This window comes from Desmodus rotundus, chromosome 2, assembly GCF_022682495.2.
Source record: "Desmodus rotundus isolate HL8 chromosome 2, HLdesRot8A.1, whole genome shotgun sequence".
NCBI classification, from domain to species: domain Eukaryota; kingdom Metazoa; phylum Chordata; class Mammalia; order Chiroptera; family Phyllostomidae; genus Desmodus; species Desmodus rotundus.
The window spans coordinates 115542337-115554359 of NC_071388.1; the positions used below are offsets into that span (position 1 = coordinate 115542337).

At 41.1% G+C, this 12023-nt stretch overlaps 1 protein-coding gene across 22 annotated transcripts in view; it reads left to right on the forward strand.

Moving 5' to 3' along the window:
* CLASP1 (cytoplasmic linker associated protein 1) overlaps positions 1-12023 on the forward strand; it is a 259814-nt gene that overhangs the window by 47068 nt on the left and 200723 nt on the right. The gene's annotated exons all lie outside the window — the stretch shown is intronic.

Sequence of the window (12023 nt, forward strand, 5' to 3'; positions counted from 1 at the left end):
GCAGCAACACACACCCGTAATCTGAAGAGAACCCTCAGCCCACCACCTCGCCCAGTTCCAAGATGGCGGAACTCTCACGTGACCCACCATCCAAGATGGCAGCACCCATGCACACCGGGTCATCCAAGATGGCAGCACCCATGCACACCGGGTCATCCAAGATGGCGACGTGCATGCATGACCCGTCCTCCACGGCGGGGCACTCACGTGGCTCATCCTCCATTTTACCCAAAATGGTGACGCACCCACATGGCTTGCTATCCAATCCCCAACAGTCATGCAGGCTCGGCTTACAGAGCCTAGGGGCTTGCTTCCTCCCCACACCTGAGCACAGTTTCCCTTAGTGCCACCTGGGCTCACCAGAGCTGTAAGTGAGCAGACCGGGGCAACCTGGAAGCAGCACAGTAACCAAACCATTATCCACAGCTCCATTATTGCAAAACAGTACTTGGAAAACAAATTTTCAACCAAACCATTTCACTTCTCTGCTCTGTTCCCCATTTCGTTTCCTTTTCACCTTTCCAGGCGTGATTAGGCGGCCGATGCCCTCAGGAGTGCAGAGAAATTCTCAGAGAATGGGAAAACTCCGAAGTCTCACTCTCCCACACCTGAGGGGGTCGGTCTGCCACGGGCAACTATTATCCCTTCATGGTCGCCAAAAACTGTTACAGAGCAAGGGGAGGGGGTGGTTCACGATAAATTATTACAGAGAGGATTCCCCCTTTCTGTCTCTGGAGGTTCCTCCCCCCCACGCCCACCTGCTAGGTTGGAAATGCCCGCCGCCAGAGGAAAGACGTCTCTCAATGCCAGAGACTGGTGAAAAGGAAAGGGATTATTTATTTAAAAAGTTACATAAACTTAAGAGTAATGACTTAATGTCTTCATTGAGATCCCAAAGTCCTTTAGAATACCCACAAATGCACAATGCTTCCCTCCCTCTCTGCCCGGTCCAGGGTACCGTATCTCAGAAAAAGAAATAGAAGTCTGTGGTTCTTCTCTGCCCAACCCGCGTGGTCCCAGGAAGATGCCGCATGGCTGCTGCACCTGGCTTTAAGCCCCAGCGCCAATCTTCCTCTGCTGCACCATTTCCAAATCCTCCCACAATCAGCTACACCTGCCAGCATCCCCGTATTCTTCCAGCTTTACTGGGCTGCCATAGTAAGTCTGGGCAGGTGTGGCCCCATGGCTTGGAGCCAGTCATCTCCAAGCTCTCACGCAGGCCCTGTAACCAGGGGGAGTTGCTTCCCAGACCCATCTTGGGTGGAAGTCACTCCCATCTCCCTGGCTCAAAGCAGGGCCACAGCTATTTAACACATCCATGAAGCCAGTTAAAGGTTATAGATATGCTAAATGACCATTCTAGAGGTTGTCTGCAAAACTGTGCTATTCAAAACAGCTCTCAATGGCTGTGCTCCACGCATCCCATCCCCCAGCTCAGACTTGTTGGGGTGAGGACATCATATATATATTTTTTTCTAATATTTCCTGGACACTTTGAGTTCTGGGCGCCATTATAAATCCCCATTTGGGGTCTCCCCTTGGCTGCACCCTGTTACACCGTGGGCTGGGTTTTCAGCGGGGAAAAGATAGGCCCAGTCTCGGCTCTAACAGTGTACGGTCGCTGCCTGGACAGTCTAGCTCTAAGTCTGATATGTCTGGACTTTTATCCCTATGCCTGTTGTCTCAAGGCCCGTGCCAATTTGCCCTGTATTTGAAATTTGCAGGTTCCCTATTAATCTAGGGTTTCCTTTGCCTGTGCCCTAATTATCTTTATGGACTATTTAGAGAGACAGGCAAGGCAGATGAGAGGGCAGTGCGCAGATATAATTAACTGTTAAATTGCATTATATTTGTAGTGGCCTTGATGGTGAAGTGGAATTAAACAGTGCCGCAAAGAATTAAAAGGAGTGAGTTTCAAAGGATTCCGAGAAACCTCTCTCTCTCTCTCGTTCCTCTGTTCAGGGCAGCACTGTCTCTGTGCAAACTAAGGGTTGGGTCTCTCCTTAAGCTTGAGCCGTGTTCCCCCTGCCTTGGATCAAGTGGGCTGGAGGAGGTGTTGACAGATAAGGGAAGTTCCTCTCATTTCCCTTGCCTATCACTAAAACCTTGGCTTTTGTTGAGGTTTTTATTTTTCCCTTTGCATCATTGAGAGGAGAGCCAGAAAAAATTACAGGATTCTGAGCAAGTGACTTCTGTTTCTTTTTCTGGCAGTCTGCTTGGGGTTGCCATTAAGCGATGAACCCTCTCAAAAGTTGTTCATTCTTCCCAGGTTTTTGCTGCAGAGTTATTCTGTTAGTTGCAAGGGGTGAAATTTTCTGATAGAATTTTAATGGACAGTTGCCTGTCTTGTAAGTGAAAAAGCTGCAGTGAGTGGTACTAACCAAAAACAAAAAGACCTCAGGAAAAGGTATTTCTAGGAAATTTATGTGGATTGTCAAATAAAAATGGTGTCCTTGATATATGTGATTAATGTTTTTTCTTCTATGTGTGTTTATGCAGATGCAAGGGCAGCAGAATATATTGGATATAATTCAGATTTGAGTATGAACAGTCTGGATCCTCTCCTCACTCTGCCAGTTAGACTTTTGAGCATGTAACTTTGCTCATCCGTAAAACAGGTTTAACGATTCCTATTATGTAGCATTAGCAGGAGGATTCAGGGAGCCAGTGTACGTACGGTGCCAACAGTGCTCGGTACGCAGCACGTGGTCAGTAAAAGGAAGATAAGGAAGCTATTCATGTAGTTTTTGGGCCAAGTGATAACAACATCTGTAGAAAGTTAACTTTTCTGTGGGGCTGAGGTTGTCTGCCTTCGTGTAGTCCTTGTCAGCCTGTGCTCTGGAACAGAGGCCACAGAGCTTTTGTAAAGATACGAGCCTTTCAGCTGTGCACTGTTGCTGCTGAAGTTCCTGAACAGAGCAGCAGCTGGCTGAGAATTCTGAGGGTGAGTTTAAAACCTAGAGGTAAAAGCCCATCCTTTGATTGAAGAGCAACGTTTTGGGAAGGTTTCACTTGTTCGTTTTACTTTTAACACTTAAAATTTACCTTGTTTCAGAAAGCTACCCTTTAAATAAGGATACATATAATAGAAGAATGATGAATTGAATGTCAAAGCAGAAAGAAAAAGAAACACCTGGGTTGAGAACCTGGCGCCAACAGTGAGACTGATGAGTGAACCGTAGCTAATGTTTACTAACAGCTAACATTTACTGAGCATTCGTTATGTGCCTGGAACGGTTAAGTGCTTCAGACTCATTGCCTCATTTAATCACGGTGTAGGTACGATATGATAAGCCCTAAGATTATTCCCATTCTGCAGCTGGGGAGACTGCCCAAGAGAAGGGAAGAAACTTAACTGAAGTTTGTGTAACTAGAGAGTGTAAGAGGCAGGATTCTAATTTGGGTAGTCTGACTTTAGAGCCCACATCTGAATCAATATGCAATACTTTCTTCCTAATACTGTGACACTCTTAGTAGTTCATTTATCAGAGCACAAAAGAAAAGAGTGTAAAGATAACCCACGGTTAATGATTGCTTTAGGAATCTAGGTCTTGAGTGAGAGAGAAGCAAATCATTTTGTACTTAAATAAAAAACCACAAATCTTCAAGATTAATGGCTGTAAAACAGTTCTTTGACTGGTCCTAGTAGAAACATGACATTATATACTTCCAGAATTTTCTACTTTGGAAAATATATGACTTATAGGAAAGTTTCAAAAAACAGTGCAAAGAAGCACTCTTTACAAAAGCCAAGAGTTGGAAACAACCTAAGTGGCCATCAGTGGATAAATGAATAAAAAAAAATACATGAATATATACATTGAAATATTATTTGGCCATAAAAAGGGTGAAATCTTGCCATTTGTGACAACATGGATGGACCTCAAGGGCTTTATGCTAAATGAAATAAGACAAAGGCAATATTGCATCATCTCACTTATATGTGGACTCTAAAAAAAAATAAAACAAAACCAAAGTCCCTCCCACAAACGAAGCTCATGAATGTAGAGAACAGATTGGTGGTTGTCAGGTGTGGGGGTTGGGGATTTGGGGAGAGATGGATGAAGAGTAGTAAGGGTGCAAACTTACTACAAGTCATGGAACTGTGACAGCACGGAGGCTATACTTAGTAATACTGGATTGCACATTTGAAAGTTGCTCAGAGTAAATCTTAAAAGTTCCCATTACAAGAAAAAAAATCTGTGAATGTGTGTGGTGGTGGATGTGAAGTAGACAGACTTACTGTGATCATTTCTTAATACATAACAAATACTGAATCGTTACATTGTACACCTGAAACTAGTATAATGTTGTATGTCAATTATACCTCAAAAAAAATGTGAAGAATAACCATGTTTCACCCAGAAGCTAATACTTCACTACTTGTTTGTTTTCTTGTTCTCTGTATGCACGTTGTTGTAATTTGTGAACTGTTTGAGAGTAAGCTGTAGACACAATGCCCCATTGCCTGTAAATACTCGTGTCTGTTTCCTATACATGAGGACATTCACTTCCGCAGTCTGAGGACAGTTACCTGAGTCGGTGTTAGGGTTGATAGGGCACTACTATCTAGTCTATGAACCTTACTCACATTTGACCTGTTGTCCTATTAATGTCCTTTATAGAGACAGGAAAAATTCTTCCTTCTGGGCCACGATTCAATCAAAGATCACAGGTTGCATAGGTTTCCTTTAATCTGGAGCAGTTCATGTGAGAATTTCCTTGTCTTTCTTGACTTAATAGTTTTGAGTAGTACAGGCCATTTATTTTATATAGGCTTTCAATTTGAGCTTTTTTGATATTTCTCACAATTACATTAAGGCTGCACATTTTTATCAGGTATATTTCAGAGGTGATGTTATGTCCTCAGTATCATAACAGGAGGTACATGGTAGCTCTTTGGCCTTCCTCGTACCAGAGGTGTTTGCCAGGTTGTTTCAGAAAGTTGCTATTTTTTACTTTTATAATTAATAGGTAGTTTGTGGAGAGATACTTTGAGGCTATATAAATAATCCTGTTATAAAATTTCCACCTATTGGTTTCAGCATCCATTGATGATTCTTGCCTGAAATAGCTATTACTATGTTGGCTGCCAAAGGGTGATTTAATAATTTCATCATTTCTTTCTTTATTAGTTGACTCCATATAATTTTGAAATGTGTATACTATGTCTCTTTGTATAGCAGGAGTTAAGTGTATATTTTGATAGTTATCCCAGTAGGAACTAATGTGAAGAAAAAAAACTGTTTAAAAATAGTCTTATCTTAGATACATTTATATTTATATAGACTTTAAGGCAACCTAAGACGCCCTGGGGCTACTTTCCTCTGCTGTCAGACAGCTTTGCTCTGCTTTGCTCACTGGCAGTCTGGTTTGTTCTACATTGCCCTGACCTTACCTTTCCACTCCTTTTGGTTTTTTTGTCTGGTGTTTCAGTGGTAGCCATGAACACAGACTTCAGTGGGAAGGGAAAGTGCACTGTTTGAGCCAGAGGGGAGCTGACTTACATAGAGAGAAGGCTCTACCCTGGTCCCTGATTGGCCCATGCTCATGCAAATGAGGACTCCAGATCCTCATGGTTTGATTGGTCCAAAAGGCATTGACCTTATTGATCAGAATGGAGCCACTCTGATTGGTTAAAGAAGATGCTAATGGCAATATAGAATGCAGCTCTGACTAGATGGGGGAGTCCCAGTCCTGTTGGTTGAAACACAGTTCCAGGAATTCCTTTATAAGGGCTGACTCAGCAGTCAGGAACACAGTGCAGGCAGGCATTTCAATGCTGCCTTCTCCCTAAAGTGCTGCTTGTGTTTGCATGAAAGGCCCCTGTTTCCAAACAGCTGCTCAAGGTATGCTTTTAATTTGAGTCCAGTTAGCTACCAGGTGTCTTTCTTGGTAGCTTTCTTCTTTCTCAGGGTCTTCATATCTTCGTGAATTACACTCATATCTTTGGAAACACATTTCTTGAGGCTGATCAATTGAAGTATTTTTGCAAATGCTAATTGTAAACAATAATTTTGCTTTTATTACAGTAAAAGTGATATGTGTCTGTTGTACAAATAAAAACAAGCTAACACAACTTTTGACAAAGTTATAATGAGAAATTGACAATTGCTCATGGTTTTTTTGCCATAACTTGTTTGTTTATATCCATAGAAAAAAGATGGAGAGAATATTTATGTAAAAGTGATCATACTACACATGCTATTTTATTAGCTTTTTTTAAGGTGAAATATATGTAATGATTATTTTTCCAAATCAATAACTTAGATCGCTTATGAATTCATGTAATTTTAATGTATTATTTTCTTCTGCAGATGGTTAGCCATTATTTTTTTTATCCATACTTTGTTGCTAACATCTAGGCCAGCAAATTTCAGTTTGTGTGCCATGGCACGATGGTGTGCCACGAGAATTTGTAAAACGTGTAATATCTGTTTAGTCAGGGTCACTGACCTCTTTTACCTTAAATTGATTGTCAAATTAAAAAATGACAACAGTCAAGACAACAGTAGGTGTTTGGTGTGAATGAATCAAAATTGTACCAATTTTTTTTGTCAGATTGTCAAAAAAATATATTTTTGTGAGCGTCGCAGAATTTTAGTAGTTAGTTTACACACGCCATGATGAAGAAGGTTGGGAATTGCTGACCTAGGCAGTCCTAGTACTTTCGGCAGTAAGCATCACTACACTGAAAATCCTTGAATGTACATATGTCTATACCCTCTCAGTGTCTATCTGTGCTTAAAGTTCTGAAAGGTTGAGTTGCTGGGTCAAAGTGGGCCTGATTGTCTATACGTCAGGGGTGCCTGGCGTTAGCATTTGTTTCAGTATGTTTCCTTTCCGATGGGTAAAAGCTATCTCTGTGTTGCTAGAAGTAGCATTGAAGAGTACTTCTGATTTTGGCATTTCAGATAAGAGCAAATCTTAGGAGGATATAAAAAAATAATTTTATTTTTGTGAATCCCATTTCCCCCTTAAATGTCTGCTGAAAATACGTTCTGGCTGTGGTGTATAATATTGACAGAGAAGGAGGGTGTCTTCCTCCTAACAGATGTTAGGAGGAAGAAGTGCTGATACCTCCATAAAGTCCACTGTGAAGTGGATTAAAGAAGTTGGGTTTCTTTGTTGTTCTTTAATTCCATTAGCTTAGTTTTCTTCCTACACAGAATGAGAATAATATTGATTTATCTTCCAAGAGAGTTGTGAGGAAAAAACCATCACAATCCATTTCTTTGGAATGTTCCTTTCCTTTCTCCAAGTGCTTTCACAGCTACTATTAACCTAAATGTCAGCTCATCTTAACTGGTCTGATGCTTAACTGGGAGATGCTAAATGATGGTAAGTAGATGGCAGTTTTGTTTTTGTTGGGCAGTGAGGGATAGGTGTGTGGTCTTATTTTGTTCTTCATAAGATTCCAGCCTAACTTAAGGAATGTTAAAAAAAACCAAAACAGCTTTTAAAGAAAAATAACTATTAATAATGACCTTTCTGTTCATAATTAGGAAGTCAGATGGACTTTGTTCTTAATGAGAACTCAGTTTAAATGAGTATGAAGTAAAATGGGCATTATTGGGACAGATCGCTGGCGGGGATGGTGATTGAGATTACTGTGGAGACCCTGCTGGGGACTTGGGCGGGGGAGGGCTCTGATTCCGCGTGGCTAGTGGCCACGGTCAGACACACGCTTCTTTTCAGTGCTGCACTTATGTCCCCTATGAACCTGGCTCACCACCAAGAGGAAAGAATCTCTCTTTTTCCAGCATGGAGTAAAACAACAACAAACCCTAAAAGAAATCCCCAAGCCCTTGATCACTCGTTGTGGCCAGGGAGGTTTGGCAGGGTGAGAAAACGGTGGCTCCGCCTCAGAAAACCCTGTGTTAAGGGGTGGAGTAAGGAGGATGTGTTTCCCTAAAAGAAGAGGCCTGGCTGTGGGCAAGAAGCTCAGGTGTGATTGCTGGAGGAATTACGAATGTCTTTGGAACTTGGTGTTTTAGATTGCTTGAGAGGCTGTAGGGCTCCAGTGTGAAGGCTCAGATGTTCGGATCCAAGGCCTAGGTTTGCATCACAGCTCTTCTACTTAGGATTTGTGTGGACTTAGGAATGCCATTGAACCTGTCTGCCTCCTGTGGGCAGGAGTGATGGACCTGATGAGTGAGTGCCCTGTGTTCCGCAGTGCTGGGCATAGTTCTGTGTCTGTGTGTGCACCTCATTTCACTTCTTTTCTCCTCTGATGATCCCATATTATTTGGGCTTTTCTGTCCCCATGTGAGAGCTTTTCTGTCTTTCCCATTACCTCTAAACTGAGAACCTAGTCTTAGTGGTTATTATACTAGTTTTTGGAATTTTAGTACCAAAATGCCAATGTTTTTATGGTTATAATGCCATTCTTTCTGTATTTTACAAATCTGAAGTATGAATCATTTATGTGTGGATGTACAGAGATGCTTATATGCTTCTTTAGCATTTCAAATGTGCACTTACCTTGCCCGCCCTGCTCTAAACCATTTCTGGGTATCTAGGTATGTAACTAAGGAAGTGGGAATTAAAACTAGTGAAGTTGAGCCTCTTACATTTTTTCATGTCTTCTCTTTTTCTGAGAGCCAGTTTGAGCCCTTTACTTCTGCTAGAGCTCCGAAATGCAGTAGTTTTAAAATTAGGGGGGAAGGAGAAATATTAAGAAAATTAAGAGGAGGATATGGTAGGGGGATGAAGAAATGGAAAGTTTCAGGCCTTTTTTCCACCCCTTCCCTGGGTCTGGACTTCTTCCCTCTTTGTAGTGGCTGGGTTCCATGGCCTCTTCTTTTTCCAGATCTGTCTTCTTAGGGCCAGACCTTTTCTCTCCTAGCTAACATTTTAGCCAGAATCAGCCTTCTGGCACAGTCATGCTCCTTTGAGAGAAGTCTGTTTGGAGCAGGTGGGTGAAAGCCATTGCTTTTCACACTAAGTATTGCTTGGGAGTTAACTGCATGCTACCAACTGCGCCCTGATGGGCACGCATGGCAGACTGTGTTTGGGACCCGGTGTAGCTCTTCATCTAAAATGAATGAGGAGGATTTCGACTCAACAAGGCCCCAAAGCACAGGTGGATGGGATGTATGCACAGTGGAAAGATACATGCATACAGAGTGGGGCAATAGTAGGTTTACAGTTCACATGGAAAATAATATAATAGTTACTAAATAATAATACAAGAATAAACTGGTATGTGAATAATATCTTACATTTTTAAAAAGGAGCAAGAAGAGAAGGGATTCCGTAAGTGAAGGAATTTCATACATGTCTCACCAGCGCCTAATTAGGAAGAGTGGTCTGACTAGTAAATTGTAGAGAAGCTAAGTCCTGGCAGAATGCCACATTTTCACAGGCTTTTAACGTGACAGGAAAGCAATCTATATGATTCGTTGATAAGTCACATCCAGAATATTATGAAAAGACCATCTAAGGACATGGATGATACTGTACTTTCAACAGATCTGTTTCAAAAGGAACATTGTGGAGATGGATTAATAAAGACTGAAATCTGTTTTTTTAAAAAATGTTTTTGTCCTCACTGGAAGACATGCTTATTGATTTCAGAGAGAAGGGAAGGGAGGGAGAGAGAGGGAGAGAAACATCGAGGCGAGAGAGAAACACGGATTGGGTGCCCCTTGTACGCACCCTTGCAGGGGACTAAACTAGCAACCTAGGTTTGTGCTCTGACATGTGCCACGACCTTTTGGTTTATGGAATGACGTTCCAACCAACTGAGCCATACCAGCCAACATAACTGAATTCTGTTTTTAAACTTTAAAATAAAACATAATAGGTGTTGACAAATAACTAAATGAAGGAAGAGAAGGAATGTAGGTGGTCTTTGGACTGGGTTTTAGATTCACTGGTGTGAGGGTTCTTTCTTGTTGTTGTTTTTTAATCCTTACCCAAGGACCTTTTTTTCTTTTTCCCCATTGCTCTTTGAGAGATAGGAAGGGAGAAAGGGTTATTTAGAGGGGAGCTCGATTGATTGCCTTATGTAGTCACCCCAACTGGAGATGGAACCCACAACCTAGGCTTTCGCCCTGACTAGGAATCAAACCCGTGACCTTTTGTTTTGCGGGAAGATGCCCAACCAGCTGAGCCACACTATCCAGGGCTTGTCTGTTTTTTTGTAAAGAAGCAATTGCTTTATTATGGTTTTCAAATGTCATAAAGAAAACAAAAAGAAGAGTTTTAACATGTTGTGAAAGTCTAGTTATATGCCAGATCTTGTGATAATTGCTTTCAATATTTTTGCCACTTAGTCACCATAAGAATCATATTTTCAACACCTGTTTAAATTTGGGAAACCAAAAATAACTACCACCCTCTCCTCCTCATAAAATTATTTGAATGAAAGCCTTTTTAGGTTCCCAGCAGGCAGTGGGAACTTACTATGTGACCACCCAGAGGTGCCCACGCCTTGGCGCACGTCTTCCCGGGCGTCTCCCGTGCTGCACATTAGAATTGCACTGAGACTGCTGCTCTGTGTTCTGCAGCCTGTTGTTCGTTTTACTCAATGTAAAAGGCAGTGGAATTTTTTTTTTCATATTAAAATATGGTCATTTCTTTGGCCTCATGGTACTTCTTTTTATGCATGTTATGATTTACCTGTTTTGTTTCCTATTGGTAGAGATTTAGGTTGTTTGTACGTTTTTACCATTTAAATAACACTGTGATGATTATCTGTGCATAAGGGTTGTATCTTTTTTCCAACCTTTGTCATGGATTTTCTCAAATATGCGTAAAAGTAAAGAGAATAAAACAATGAAGCTCCACATAACCATCATCCAACTTCAGTTATTAGCATCCTGCCGTTCTTGCCATTCTTTTATTTTTAATAAAGATATTTTTATTTTATTATATTATTTTTTAAGGTTTTATTTATTTTTAGAGAGAGGGGGAGGGAAGGTGAAAGGGAGAGAAACATCGATGTGAGAGAGAAACATCTATCAGTTGCCTCTTGTACTCGCCTTGACTGGGGATTGAACCCCTAACCCAGGCGTGTGACCTGACAGGGAATCAAACTGGTGACCTTACACTTCGCGGGACAGTGGCCAGCCAACTGCGCCACATTGGTCAGGACTTAATTGCCATTGTTGTTTCATCTGTCCTCTCCACATTTTCCTCCTGCAGTATTTTAAAATACATGCCACACATCATTATCATTTACCTGTGAGTATTTCATATGTGTCTTGAATAATTAAGGACTTTAAAAAATAACCACAATCACACCCAACAAAACTACCCAAAATTAAAATCATCTGATAACTAACTACGCTATGTTCAGTTATCCTCAGTTGTTTTGAAAATATCTCTATAGTTGATTTTTTGACTCTGGATCCAAATGATGTCACATGTTACATTTTTTTGTTAAAATTGTTAACTGTTTCTTCCCTATCCACCTTTTTTAATGTAATTTGTTTGTTGAGGGAATTGTATCATTTGTACTGTAGAATCTTCCTCATTCTGGATTTAACTGAATTTTTTTGTGGCATTGTGTCATCTAGAGTGTTCTATGTCCGGAAAGCTGGTAGTTAGATCTGAGTGTAGAGGCTTGATTAGCTTCAGTTTTTCTTTTCGTAACTAATGTTTCCTGAGTGCTGGTGTGTTTATCCGCTTGCATCCGATTAGCAGGCCCATACTGTCTGGTCGTTCTATTTTCAGTGAGGCTAATGCTGATCTGTGAATTCAGCTGTTGTCCCCAGTCCCTTTGTCATGTTTTCCCATCCAACCTGTCACTTAATAGTTTCAGTAGCAATTGATGATTGTTGCTTAGGTTTTCATTAGATAGCAGTAGGGCAGTTTTCTAGTTCTGTCATTTCCTTTCATTATTTAGTAGCTGTGGTTCTTCTGTAGAGAACTTTGCCCTATCAACTATTTGGTGTCTCTGAAATAGGTTCTGTATAGGAAATGTAATGTGAGTGCTTTATTCTCTCCTTTGACTAATCAAGTTTCAGAACATGTTTTGGTACCTAGCAGCCTCCAAAGATGACCATACAGTGTCC